Source organism: Mustelus asterias, unplaced genomic scaffold (assembly GCF_964213995.1).
Source record: "Mustelus asterias unplaced genomic scaffold, sMusAst1.hap1.1 HAP1_SCAFFOLD_35, whole genome shotgun sequence".
In the NCBI taxonomy this organism is placed as follows: Eukaryota; Metazoa; Chordata; class Chondrichthyes; order Carcharhiniformes; family Triakidae; genus Mustelus; species Mustelus asterias.
Window position 1 is genome coordinate 4162878 of NW_027590117.1, and position 12390 is coordinate 4175267.

The 12390-nt window shown below is 44.2% G+C and overlaps 1 protein-coding gene and 1 non-coding gene across 2 annotated transcripts in view; one reads left to right on the forward strand and one right to left on the reverse strand.

Moving 5' to 3' along the window:
• LOC144482285 (uncharacterized) overlaps positions 1-12390 on the reverse strand; it is an 872976-nt gene that overhangs the window by 92355 nt on the left and 768231 nt on the right. The gene's annotated exons all lie outside the window — the stretch shown is intronic.
• Positions 12035-12106, forward strand: trnad-guc (transfer RNA aspartic acid (anticodon GUC)). The gene has a single exon. It is a non-coding gene; the product is annotated as a tRNA-Asp (tRNA).

Consider the following 12390-nt stretch of genomic DNA (forward strand, 5'->3'; position numbering starts at 1 on the left):
GTGTCTGATCTACAGGACACCCTGCAGTAAGTCACCATGCTGATTTGGACAGCAGCGTCCTCCTTGTGACATGTACCACCAAGAAGGACGAGAGAGTCAGCAAAGTGGAAACGGCACCACGTTAAAGACAGAGTTTTTACCTTAAGGTAAAAATTACATAAGGTAAAAATTACAGCATTTGAGTGATTTTGCCCTGCCTCAAACACTCATTTCTGAATGTTTCGCTGCTGTCAGAATATTAATTAATTATTTCTTGATACTTATTACTGAATTTAGCATTAATATTTCTCTTCTGGTTTCAAAGCATCGTTGAGGGCAGGAGACATTAAATGACAAAGGAGTTGATGGTATGATGCTAAGGTAAATGCACTAGTACTGAGACTATAAATGTGCATAATATTCCAAGAAATGTTCAAAATTGGGACAGAGATTCCACACTCAAAGAAATGCAACAATTTCAAAGAAGAATCATATAATCCCTGCAATGCAGAAGGAGGCCGTTTCGCCCATCAAGCCTGCACAGAAGACAACCCACCGAGTTTCTATGCCCGTAACCCCATGTATTTATCTTGCTTGTCCCCCTGACACGAAGGGACAATTATAACATGGCCAATCAACCGAAGGCACACATCCTTGGAGTGTGGGGGGAAACAGGAGCACTCAAAGGAAAGCCACGAGGACACAGGGAGAACATGTAAACTATACACAGACAGTCACCCTCGGCTGGAATTGAACCCGGGTCGCTGACGCTCTGAGGCAACAGTGCGAAACATTGTGCTACCCACCTGCCTTAAATTTGATTTTATTTGATGTTTGGTTTGATTTATTATTGTTACCTGTATTAGTATATTGTGAAAAATATTTTTTCTTTTATGCTATACACACAACGTATACCAATCATAGAAAAGGAAAGGAGAATGCAGTATTCCAGTCATGGCTCGGATGTAGAAAAAGATCAGTTAAATATAAGGTAGGTCGATTCAAGAGATTGATGGTCGCAAGAAAGAAGCTGTTCTTGAGTCAGTTGACACGTGATCACAGACTTTTGCATCTTTTTCCCAACAGAATGTCGAAGACAGTATCATAGAATCATAGAAACCCTACAGTGCAGAAGGAGGCCATTCGGCCCATCGAGTCTGCACCGACCACAATCCCACCCAGGCCCTACCCCCACATATTTACCCGCTAATCCCTCTAACCTACGCATCCCAGGACTCTAAGGGGCAATTTATAACCTGGCCAATCAACCTAAGCTGCACATCTTTGGACTGTGGGAGGAAACCGGAGCACCCGGAGGAAACCCACGCAGACACGAGGAGAATGTGCAAACTCCACACAGACAGTGACCCGAGCCGGGAATCGAACCCAGGACCCTGGAGCTGTGAAGCAGCAGTGCTAACCACTGTGCTACCGTGCCGGAGCTTGTGAGGTCCTTGATTAGTTTCAGGAGTTTGTGAGGTCCTTGATTATGATGGCTGCTTTTCTGAGGCAGCGGGATGTGTAGACAGAGTCAATGGATGGAAGGCTGGTGTGTGTGATGGACTGGGCTTCGTTCATGACCCTTTGTAGTTGCTTCCAATCTTGGTCAGAGCAGGAGCCTGTGATGCAACAGGAAATAATGTTTCCTATGATGCATCTGTAAAAGTTGCTGAGCGTCGTAGTGGACATGCAGCATTTCCTTAGCCTGCTGAGAATATAGAAGTGTTGGGGGGCTTTGTTATAGCGTTGGCCTGGACGGACCAGGACAGGTTGTTCTTGATCTGCACACCTAAAAATTTGAACCTCTCGACCAAAAGAAAATGGCAGATCGATAACGGCAGAAAAAAGGGGACAAAATAGAAGGTCTGTGATTGTGTAGAGTACAAGAGAGGTGAAATGCAAGAACTGGTGGTGCAAAACTACCATGAATAGAAAAAGAACGAGTGAAGATATCAAAGTAGTGCGTTGAGGAATTGTGCACCGAGGTTCATTGGAACACGAGAGAAGACGAAGGACAGAGAGATCAGAGTGAAAAAAGCGAAGAATTAAAAAGATAGTGGACCAGAGTTCTGATCAGAAGTGGAGCCACAATTTTGGACTGAATGGAGAAATCCCACAGGGTTATTACACAATCTTTGTTTGGTCTCCACAATCCAGAGCAGAGCATGATGTAAACAGCAAATACGATTAATTTGAGAGACGAAACTGGCCTTTCATCTGGAAGTAATGTTCAAGGCGTTTACTATGAGCAGATTGGATCGGATGAGGGGGGGGGGGGCGGGGAGTGGGGGGGGGGGGGGGAGGGGGGGCGTGGCGGGGGGGGCGGAATTGCCTTAACTGATGGGAAATGGGTGAAGGTGTAAAGAAGAAAATCTCCACTCAGAAAATTGAAAGGACTGCAGAGGGGTGTGGAATTCTAGTGGTGGCAACGATCGAGAGTTGGCAGAAATGACAAAGGATGATGCATTAAATGAGAAGAATATTGGGGAACAAGGTAAAGTGAAGTTTGTTTATTTATTGGTGTCACAAGTAGGCAGACATTAACACTGCAATGAAGCTATGGTGAAAGTCCCCCAGTCGCTTCAGTCCAGCACGTGTTTGAGTACACTGAGGGAGAAGTTAGCATGGCCAATGCACCTAACCAGCACATCTTTCGGACTGTTGGAGGAAACTGGAGCACCCAGAAGGAATTCACGCAGCCATAGGGAGAACGGAGTAACTTCAAACAGACAGAGACCCAAGTCAGCAATCGAACCCAGGTTCCTGGCGCTGTCAGGCAGCAATGTTAATCATTGCACCACTGTGTCGCCGTGAGGACAAGGGGAAAACATCCATAGTTTTAGAGGCGAAGGGATGGGGTTGAAAAACAGGAAGTGGGACAGAAAATCTTGAAATCCCTGTCAACCTCAGTGGGAGCAGATCATCTGGTGAGGAAACAGGAAAATGGATTACAATTGCTGGTGTGATAAGTTCCATATTCTCTCCTCACTGTTCAGATCCCTAAACTCAAATTCCACATGTAAGATTGATTTCTATAATTCTTTTTTCCAACATGTTATTTTGCCTATAAAGCTGACTGTCATATTGGGCAGAGTATTTATTTATTATTTATTATTTGATTTATTATTGACATAAGTATTAACATACCGTGAAAATTATTGTTTCTTGTGCGCTATAGAGACACAACATACCGTTCATAGAGAAGGAAACGAGAGAGTGCAGAATGTCGCGTTACAGTCATAGCTGGGGTGCAGAGAAAGATCAACTTAATGCAAGGCAAGTCCATTCAAAAGTCTGATGGCAGCAGGGGATAAGCTGTTCTTGAGTTGGTTGGTGCATGACCTCAGACTTTTGTGTCTTTTTCCCGATGGAAGAAGATGGAAGGGTCCAGAGTGCGTGCGGTCCTTAATTATGCTGGCTGCTTTGCCGAGGCAGCGGGAAGTGTCGACAGAGCCAATGGATGGGAGGCTGGTTTGCGTGATGGATTGGGCTACATTCATGACCTTTTGTAGTTCCTTGCGGTCTTGGGCAGAGCAGGAGCCATACCAAGCTGAGATACAACCAGAAATAATGCTTTCTTTGGTGCATCTGTAAAAGTTGGTGAGAGTCGGAGCTGACATGCCAAATTTCCTTCGTCTTCTGAGAAAGTAGAGGCATTGTTGGGCTTGCTTAACTACAGTGTCGGCATGGGGGGAACCGGGCCAGGTTGTTGGTGATCTGGACACCTAAATACTTGAAGCTCTCGACCCTTTCTACTTCGTCCTCGTTGATGTAGACAGGCGTATGTTCTCCTTTACGCTTCCTGAATTAGATGACAATCTCTCATTTTGTTGACATTGAGGGAGAGATTGTTGTTGCCGCAACAGTTCACCAGATTCTCTCTCTCATCATTGTTTGAGATCCGACCCACTACGGTGGTGTCGTCAGCAAACTTGAAAATAGAATTGGAGGGGAATTTGGCCACACAGTCATGGGTGTATAAGGAGTATAGTAGGGGGCTGAGAACACAACCTTGTGGGGCAGCGGTGCTGAGGATGATCGTGGCGAAGGTGTTGTTGTCTATCCTTTCTCATTGTGGTCTGTAATTTCGGAAGTTCAGGATCCAGTCGCAGAGGCAGTGACTGCTTTGTGAAACACCTCTGTTCAGTTAATAAACATCACTCGGATTTCACAGTCTCCTGTCATTTTAATTTTCTACCTTGCTTTCTACTGCTCTTTCCATTCAGCCTCCTGCAATGTTCCAATGAAGATTAATGTAATTTGCAGGAACAGAAACTCATCTCTCAATGAAACATTTTACAGCCTTCCAGACTCAGCACCGAGTCAAACAATTTCAGACATTAAACACAGCTCCATTTTGCTTCCATTTTTCTTTGCAGGTTTTGGTTTTTACCCTCATGTTTATTCTTGTTTTTGTTTTCACTTCCTTTTCAACACAAACTTGGTTTCTTTCCCTCCCGTTTAGACTTACCCCACCAACTTTTTTGTCATTTAAACATTGCTGTACTTCACCGTGTTTAGAAACAACAAGAGAACAGTTCATACTCGATTCAGTGATGAGTGACGAATGAGAATTTATTGATGTTCTGACCGAAAATTAACATCTCCACCTTCTCCCTGTAATCCTGCACATTTGTCTTTTTCATGTCACAGCCTAATTCTTTTTAAAATGCTTCATTTGAACTTACCTTCATCACTCTCTCCGGCAGTGCATTCCACACATTAAGCATTCACTGTGTGAGAAAGGTTCTGTTTGTATTTCTATTCCATCCTTTGCTAATGGTGTTACATCTGCTTTCTCATCCTTGATCATTCCAAGAGTAGTTACAGTTTGTCCCTATCCACTCTATCCAGACGATTCGTGACATTTAATACGTCCATTAAATCTCCTTCAATTTTCACTTCTCCAAGGAGAACAATTCCAACGTCTTTGATCCATTTCATTAGTGAAGTTTCTCAGTCTCACAAACAATCTCATGAACCTTTTATGCACTCGCTCCAATGCCTTCGCATTCTTCCTAAAGTGTGGCTTCGAGACATGCTACAATACTCCAGCTGGATGTTTTAGTGTCTTACACCATTTGAACACAACCTCCTTGTCCTTGTACTCTATGACCCTGTTAATAAAGGGTAGAATTCAATATGTCTTATTAAACGTATCTTAACCTGTCCTGACCTGTTCAGTGACATATACACATGCACAACCAGCTCCGTCCGCTCCTGCACCTCATTGAGAGTTGTACCCTTTATTTTGTATCTCTATAATCTTCCCACCAGAATGAATCCCTTCACAATTCTCTGCTTTAAATTCCACCGGCGTCTTTCCCATTCATTCGAACAACTTATCTATGTCCTTTTTGAAGATTTGCACGATCCTCCTCAGAGTTCGCAACACTTCTAAGTTTCACATTATCCACAAATTCAGGAACTCTGCCCTGTACAACATTACCTAGATCACTAATATATGCTGATGCATTTTCATAGTATTTCTAGCTTGTGTGAATATACAAGAGATTCGCTGCAGATTGAAGCGTTTAACGAAAAAATGAAGCGAATGTAAATATCTGTCTATATATTCCACGTAAAAGTCACAAATGCATTGGTGTTGATTTCAAGAGATTTTATTATCAGTATTAACAGAAATTAGCAGAAAATGATTTAGATCCATCGACCTCTGGGCTATGGGCCCAGCACACTTCTGCTGTGCCACTCTGCTAAAGCACTCTGACCTTTTGCTGCCTATTAATGTAGCGAGAGAAATATTCATTGCTGTATTGTTATTTAACCCAACACCAGTGTATCGTCCATTGTTGACCTTGAGAATGACTGCTGCAGTCCCTGAGGTGTAGGTACCGCCACAGTGCTCGTAACCTAATAGTTTTCGGGAGGTTGTTCCAGGATTTTGCGACAGCGAAGGTAGTGACATTTTTCCAAGCCAGGATGGTGAGTGCCTTGCAGGACAATTTCTAGGTGCAGGTGTTCCCATGTATCTGCTGCCACTGACCTTCTAGACGGTAGCAGTCGTGGGTTTGATTGTGCTGTTCAAGGAGAGTAGATGAAGAAAAACTGTTCCCATTGGCAGATTGGAGAAGGATCGTTTTTAATATGCTGAGAGTTTAGGACCTGGAATGCACTGCCTGAGCGTGTGGCAGAGACAGCATCAAATCAGGATTGTCAAAGGGGAAAGGAATTAGCACCTGAAGAGAAAGGATTTGCAGGTTTTTGATACAATGACTGGGAAAGGTTCGAGATGAGTTGTTCTTGGACAGGACAGCACACAGACAAAGGGTGTAATGGTCTCTCTCCCTCTCTTTTGTATCTATTCTAAGATTCTACAGGTGCTGGACGCATTCTGTCTCCGATACAAAATAAGTGTGTGATATTCATTATAAATCCATCTGAGACACTTTGCAAATCTGTACTCATTCTCCCCGGAAAATATCGAATTGAAATTGGACCTTTTGGTGCACTTAGTACATGATTCCACACGATCCTCTGCTCAAATCTTTAATGTAACATCATCTGCTTATCTCTGAATTTCATTCTCCATCGTCTCATTACCTAGATTTTCCTTCAATACAGCTGAACGAATCGAGTCAACTGCTCCAGCCTATAACAAGTTCCAAATTAAACCGACTACATGGGAAAGTACATTAATATTGAATTCTTTATGGGATTTTATGCTGACATCCAATCATTAATTCCTGTTTGATCTGCCTCTGCAACAGGGACAGTTCATGTAAATATCTTCCTCTCTGTTGCAGTTCCGGGTTGCGGCCAGTAGATGGCAGCACACACTGGTAGACCGAAGTTGAGTAAGAAGTTTCACAACACCAGGTTCAAGTCCAACAGGTTTATTTGGTAGCAAATGCCACTAGCTTTCGGAGCGTGCTGCTCCTTCGTCAGGTGGAGTGGGAGATGTGCTCACAAACAGGGAATACAGAGACACAAACTCAATTTACAGAATAATGATTGGAATGCTAATCAAGCTAATCAATGCTAATACAGCTTCATCGATAGAAACCCTACAGTGCAGAAAGAGGCCATTTGGCCCATCGAGTCGGCACCGACCACAATCCCACCCAGGCCCTACTCCCATATCCCTACTAATCAAGTCTTAAAGGTACAGACAATGCGAGTGGAGAGGGCATTAAGCACAGGTTAAAGAGATGTGCATTGTCTCCAGACAGGACAGCTAGTGAGATTTTGCAAGTCCAGGCAAGTTGTGGGGGTCACAGATAATGTGACATGAACCCAACATCCCGGTTGAGGCCATCCTCATGTGTTCGGAACTTGGCTATCGGTTTCTGTTGGAGGGATAGACAGAGACAAAGTCTGCTCGGCCAGATAATGCATCAGTGTCAAAAATCCTTGTAAATTCCGGCTTGGACAAACAGAAGCTGCAGTCTTAGCTCTCACTGATATTGTAGCAGAGACACATTATTCATCCCACAATCAGGAACAGTGCTGCTTTCTGCCAGAAGGGATGGGGAGCGGCGACAGAACATAGAAACGCTGTAGTTCCGAAGGAGGAAATTTAGCCCACTGAGTCTGGTCTGACTGCAATCCCACCCAGGCCCTATTCCCACAACCCCACACATTTACCCGGATCATCCCCCTGACACTATGCATTCAATCCCTCTGACATTTAGCGTGGTCAATCAACCTAACCCACTCATATTTGGGGTGTGGGAGGAAACCAGTGCACCCGGAGGAAAGCCACGCAACGCGGGAGAAAATGCAAACTCCACACAGACAGTGATCCGGGGTCGGAATGGAACCTGGGACTCTGGTACTGTGAGGCAGCAGCGCTAACCACTGTGTCAATCACTTTGCCGCAGTGGCATTCTGAATGGTCCAGTTCTAAACAGTGTGCAGGATCAGAGGGACCTGAGGGTCAGTGAGATCTTTGAACGTGAGAGGAGATTTTGAGAGATTCGATCGGAAAGTGCACTGAATCCTTGGCTTCATCAATCGAGAAACTGAGTATAAAAACAGGGAAGTTATGCTCAATCTTTATAAAGCTCTGATCAACTGCAGCTGTTTTAGGATTGCACCCAGACCCGGGAACCACATTCTCGAAAGAGTGTGAGGGTCCATGGGAGGGAGAAAAGGAGATTTACCATTTTAGATCCAGCGATGAGGGATTTTAGATACAAGGTTTGGTTGAAGATTTCGAAGTTTCTCTCTTTGCAACAAAGAAGATTGAGTGGTGCAGTAAGTGACGTGTAAAAGAGTACAACATATTGAACTAAGGTACACAGGGGATGTTGCTGCATCAGCTGCGAGCAGAGGGATTCTGGGGATCAGTAGTGAATGTTTAAAACAGGATGTGTAGGAGATATAGGATCCCTATAGTGCTGTATGAGGCCATTCTGCCCAGTGATTCTGCACCGACTCTCCGTCAGAGAATCCCTCTCCAACCGTGTCGCCACAAGTAATTACCCTACTAATCCCCCTGACACTAAGGGTCAATTTATTCTGGCCTATCCATCTAACCTGCATTGTTGAAGCTGGGAGGAAACCGGAGCACCCGAAGGAAACACAGGCAGACACGGGGAGAACAAGCAAACTCCACATAGAGGGTCACCTGGATTCGAAACATCAGCTCCTTCTCTCCTTACAGACGCTGCCAGACGAGCTGAGATTTTCCAGCATTTTCTCTTTTGCTTTCAAACTCCACAAAGGCAGGCACCCAAGAATGTAAGAAGTGGACTTTAGTTTTCGCTGGTTACAGCAGCTGGAGATTTCCCTTCAATTTTCTGCTATCCGGAAACCAGCGGAGCATCCAAAAATAGAACTGACAATTAATATCACCACAGTAGTTATTCACATGGCGCTAGCACCCGCCGCTTTCATGCGTGTGCTAACGCCGTGGGCTAATGGATAAGGTGTTTGACTTCGGCGATCATGATGACGATAATATCAGAAGATTGCCGGTTTGTGTCCTGCCGCCGTCGCTTTATGCAGAAATTTTCTGGTGGTATTTCCGGAAAACCGTGATATGCCTCGTCAGCTGAAAGTTCTGCATTTATTGCCTGCATTGCAGGGCGCCTTTTCAGAAAGTACTGTCTTGTTGTTCTGTTCATTCAATTTTCTCAGATTATTAATTTTTTGAGTTCCGAAAAATCAATCTTACCTGTGTGATCCTAATATATTACTGATGCTCCAGAATAGAGCAACAGGCTTTGCAGCAATCGGTTTAGTCGAACTCTGTGGGGGGAATTCTAATCTCCTCAGGAAGAGGTTTAATAAGGACCGGAACGAACTGTTTTTGTTTACAGGGATGAAAGACTGCGCTGGTAATCCAGGGGCCCGCACTAATATTTGCGGACATGGAGTGAATTCTACCATGGCAGCTGGTGAAATTTAAATTCACTGATTTGATCAAAGTGGAATTGAAAACTGGTTTCAGTAATGGCCGCCTCGAAACTACCGTCGATTGTTGTAAAACCTCATCTGGTTCACCAGTGCACTTTAGATAAAGAAGTCTGCCCGCCTTACCTGGTCTGGCCTACATGTGTCTCCAGACACAGAGCAATGTGGGTGACTCTTACCTGCCCTCTGAAATGGCCGAGTGAGCCACTCTCAGTTGAAGGGCAATTAGGGAAGGGCAACAAATGTTGGTCCTGCAGGTGACACCCACAGCCCATAAAAAGTAGTGTCATTGAGAACAAAGGAAAGACCTGGTAAAGTTTTGACTGCTTGCATCTTTCTTTTCTTGTAATCACAAGGCTGAGGTGTGGCCTGATGCTGGGCTTTAAATTAGTGAAAGATTATTTAAAAATCATTTCGATAAAATGGACCAGAGAAGGGCAGATAAGAATGTACCTTACCCTTTCATACATGTCGTTGATAGTTGGTATGTACCTGGACCGCGTGGTTAGGGCTCTGAATAGTGAGGACGGATAATGGAACACATCACACCAACACTTCTGATCCATTTTCCTATTTCCTCAACAGATGATCTGCTCGCACGAGTGCTGATGTGGAGGTGCCGGCGTTGAGGTGGGCACAATAAGAATTCTCACAACACAAGGTAAAGTTGGAATCACAAGCTTTCGGAGATGTGCTCTTTCATCAGATGAGTTGAGGGAGGTTGCCAAACACGGCATCGATAGACACAAATACAATAGTACGATAATTACAGATTGGAGTGTGGACAATGGTTAGAATGCGAGTCTTTTCAGGTAAAGATATAGACAGCAAGGGTGGAGAGAGGGATAATCACTGGTTAAAGAGGTGTGAATTCTCTCAAATCAGGAGAGTTAGAAGGATTTTGCAAACTCCGAGAGTATGGTGAGGGTTGTGTGTCCTGTGGCTTGAACCCAGGATCCCGGTTGAGGCTTTCCTCATGCATGTGGAAGTTGCCTGTCAGTTTCTGCTCGGCGATTCTGCTTTGTCGTGTGCCATGAAGATACCCGAAGATCGGAGGCTAAGTGCCCTTGACTACGGAAGTGTTGCCCGATTGGAAGGCAATACTGCAGCCTGGTGAGGCCGCACGCACTTTCCGATGGTCGAGTGATAAGGATTCGGCGCTTTTCACCGCCGTGGCCTGTGTTCGATTCCCAGCCAGGCAAGCTACTTTCCATGCCCAAAACAAAGGAATTTCATTCCCAAAAGAAATTTGGTATGTCAGCTATGATTCTCACCAGCGTTTACAGATGCACCAAAGAAGCATTCTTCCTGAGTCTATCACAGTTTGGTATGGATCCTGCTCTGCCTCATACCGCAATGAACTACAAAATGTTATAAATGTAGCCCAATCCATCACGCAAACCAGCCTCCCATCAATTGACTCTGTCTACACTCCCCGCTGCCTCGGCAAAACAGCCAGCATAATTAAGGACCCCACGCACCACGGACATGCTCTCTTCCACCTTCTTCCGTCGGGAAAAAGATACCAAAGCCAGAGGTCACGTACCAACCGACTCAAGAACAGCTTCTTCCCTGCGGCTATCAGACTTCTGAATGGACTTATCTTGCATTAATTTGATCTTTCTCTCCACTCTATCTATGACTGTAACACTACATTCTGCACTCTCTCCTTTCCTTCCCTGTGAACGGAATGTTTCATCTGTCGAGCGCGCAAGAAGCAATAATTTTCACTGAAGGCGAAAACATGTGACAAAAATAAATCAAATGAAATCAAGTGAAATGAAACAACTGATCAGATCACATCAGACTCTGGCGAAAGGCGTGTTTTTGCGCTGCAGGGATTACGTGGTTCTATGTTGCAGACACTGCTTGGAAATCTGTTTGGTTTTCGAATCCGTGGCCGAACCATGGACAGTAGAGCTTTAATTGAGCTTCTTAAAATTATCATCGGAGACAGAGAATAATTAACTTCAACTTCATGAGTTCAGAAACGGGTTGGAAACTTCGCTCATTTTCCAGTGGCTCACAGAATTATGCACCAATAAGATTTTAACTGAGGCAGCTTTGAGCAAATGTATCTATATCAGACAACTGATGAGATGGTCAAAGCCACATAAATAATTTTTCCATGATCCTGTGAGATTGGGGATGATATTTTCTGTTTTTGCTCAATCCGCACCTCCCTCGGGCAATACAAAAGACAATAGAATTAAAGAAAAGCATCTGAGCTGTAAAGCACTTTGGAGGTTCCAGCAGTTTGGAGAAAAAAAACGCATTTCTAGACAAGATAAAAGCAAAATACTGCCGCTGCTGGAATCTGAAACAACAAATGAAAATGCTGGAACATCTCAGCATGTCTGACATCATCTGTGGAGAGAGACGAGCTGAGATTGTCCAGATTGTTCAGATTTCAACACAGGCCGTCTTTCCTCCAGAATTAATAAGAACATGCAGTTTGAAATGAACGGCAAACGCACCTTTCTGTCTCCGCTTGATTCTTGTTTTTTTCATGCATCCATCTCATTCTCTTTCTTGCTAATCCAAAAGTCGGTTGGTGAAAGCCGCTGTTTGCTGCATGAAATGGGACTCCGTATTGGAGAAACGAACTGATCTCGTCCGAACTCAGTTGTCGCTCTGAAAGTGTAAGTGGCATGTGTACAGTACGTAAAGCATCGCTTCCTCGTTAGTATAGTGGTTAGTATCCCCGCCTGTCACGCGGGAGACCGGGGTTCAATTCCCCGACGGGGAGCTTGTTGCATTTTTATTATGTCAAATTGTACACTCTGGTCGACTGAAGTTTGGACATCAGAGAGGGACACAACAGACAAAAATTGTTCACATTATATTGAACCTGGGACGGTGGAATTTCGAAATACTACATCTGTTGGCCATATCATTTTGAAATCTAGCCGTACCCTGTAACTAAATTAAATCATTTAAATTATGATAAATCAGCAAGGCTATGTTTTTTAAGTGAATGTATTAGTGCCGGTTGGCATTTTATTTTGAACCAAGTGGCATTTTGAATCACTG